The 2,500-nt window shown below is 46.7% G+C and overlaps 1 non-coding gene across 1 annotated transcript; it reads right to left on the reverse strand.

The window, feature by feature from the left end:
* Nucleotides 1–1,745: 1,745 nt before the first annotated feature.
* LOC143221591 (5.8S ribosomal RNA) lies at nt 1,746–1,900 on the reverse strand. The gene has a single exon (XR_013011796.1). It is a non-coding gene; the product is annotated as a 5.8S ribosomal RNA (ribosomal RNA).
* Nucleotides 1,901–2,500: the final 600 nt, after the last annotated feature.

Consider the following 2,500-nt stretch of genomic DNA (forward strand, 5'->3'; position numbering starts at 1 on the left):
GTCTCGGGATAAATTGACCCTCCTGAACACTACATTTCCCAACGGCAGAACCGCGGGATTCAGTGCTGGGCTAATTCCTGTTCGCTCGCCGCTACTAAGGAAATCCTTGTTAGTTTCTTTTCCTCCGCTTAGTAATATGCTTAAATTCAGCGGGTAATCTCGCCTACTCTGAGGTCGTCGTACGTGATACAAAATTTTGTGTGTTTCGGCCGAAAGAGCGTAAAAGTAGTACTCGCGAAAACGTACAAAGCACAAAAAAAAAAGAAAAAAAAAGAAAACGAAACAACACTACACGACAGAAGAGAGAAAAAGGTAAACAAAAAACCGATATATGCCTTATGCGCCACACCAAAGTGTCAATATAATTCTTTCTTCATCTCTCGTCGATCGGAAACTCTCGCTAGACGATCTGGCCGGTTAACTTTAACGTCCGTCGAAAAGAACTTTCGGGGACTGGACGACCGACAGATCGCGCGGTTCCGCACGAATCGACAATGAAGAAAAGAAAAGACATGGGGCGACCGACATAAAGGTTTTCATCATTGGATATACCTTTTCTCTCTCCGCGGTGCTGTTCCGTGCGTGAACACACAAGTGTGTCTTTTGCGTCGTGTGACAATCAAGTTCGAAATAAGCCTCGCCAATAGAGGAGTATACATATTATTAAAAAAAAAAAATAATAATACATATAACCCGGTGGGATTTCTTTTTCTCTCTACTTCTATATAATTGAACCAAAAACCACGGGGGTACAGAAACGTTGCGCACGAAACGATTTATCATCGATCAAACGCAAAACCAAATTAGAGACACGAGAGAAAGAGAGTAAGATCTCAAGACGCTCATAGGCCGTCATCAATACGATTCAACGCGAACGTGGCGATGGAATGGCAATCGCACAGATTAGCGAGGACACGTCGACGACGGGGAATAATTCCGACCCGATCAAGTACGACGTGCTCATCCCGCACATTGCTGCGCTTTGCTCCGCTGTCCATCGATCATCAAAGCGTTCGCGATAGAACGAGAGATCTCTTTCGTCTCTTCCCTCGAAGACTCGAAAAGGAATGTGTGTTTGTCGAAATCGCCGGCAACGACGACCCTCCGCCGTATGGCAATTATAACGTAGAGTTAAGAAACTCATCCACGCACAGGCATATTCTCTCCCTGGGGCTTAACATTGCCACACCACACACACTCTGTGTGCCACACAGTATTCTTTCTTTCTTTTATAATTTGTGTGTCCATCTCTGTAGTCTCGCGAGACTCTTGTAAATATACCTCTTTCGTATATACGCATCATTTCAGGCGACGTCGGGAGCGCGTTAAATGTTCATGAGTGGAAACGCTTCTTTCCGCAAGGCGAATCGTTTCGCAGAGAAGGTGAGAGATTTGGAGATCCTCGTCGAAGCGGTGCCTTACGGGCGGTCGTATTTTCAATACGACTCACGACACCGTAAAAACACTCACGCAAGTCCGAACGTAAGAAATACCAATCCCTACTTCGCCTCTCGTGGAAACTAGATATATATATGTTTGTATGTGTTTATAAGACGCAATGCAAAAATTGGCAATTTTCACAGAACCGCGACAAACGCCGACGAAACGCCCATCATTCGCTCGTACGTAGCATCTTTGCAACCCGACTCCGAAACGCTCTTTGGCGCCCTCCAAAAATATATTTGGAGAGGTAAGCGACGGCGGGGACTTACAAGAGCAACGCAAGCAGTTTATGGTTACGTAAACGACCCTCAGCCAGGCGTGGTCCAGGAATTGTATCCGTGGACCGCAATGTGCGTTCGAAATGTCGATGTTCATGTGTCCTGCAGTTCACACGTTGACGCGCAATTAGCTGCGTTCTTCATCGACCCACGAGCCAAGTGATCCACCGTTCAGGGTAATCGTATATATTTTTGATTTACAAATCAATATATGTATATGTCTCTTGTTCTGCGGTTCGTAAGAACGCATTGTACCTGAACGCTCCAACCAGCGCGCGAAGGAGATTCGTTCAGGCGTCGTTTTAAGGACGACACTATCGTCGTCCGTGGAAACGGAAAAAAAAACCGTCAGATACGCAACACGTATCCGACGGCCGGGCGAACAGTACATTGAAAAACCGTTAACGTGGAAAACGCGGAGATGAATATATATTCTCTGAAAACGACGGGGATCGTAAGACAACCCGATACTGGATCCAGAGATGTAATAATATTCCTCTCCTCTTCACTTCCATTTCATTTGGAATGATGTGAGAACGGAGGACTTCACAGCCGGCTCTGGCAGCGGTCATTCGTCCCAAGCTCTCGCGATGCGCACTATTGGGCCACACGCACGGAGTAGGGTGTCAGACTCACGACTGCTTTAAAAGCGAGCTTCACGAGCCGGTCCACTTCCCGTATAAAACACATTTCCATAAAATGTTGGTGTGTGCTCGAGGTAACGATAAATTCCGATACAAGCGGACTCGCGAGCCGGCTCTGGCCGTAGGCGCGATCCC

Source organism: Lasioglossum baleicum, unplaced genomic scaffold, assembly GCF_051020765.1.
Source record: "Lasioglossum baleicum unplaced genomic scaffold, iyLasBale1 scaffold2781, whole genome shotgun sequence".
NCBI classification, from domain to species: domain Eukaryota; kingdom Metazoa; phylum Arthropoda; class Insecta; order Hymenoptera; family Halictidae; genus Lasioglossum; species Lasioglossum baleicum.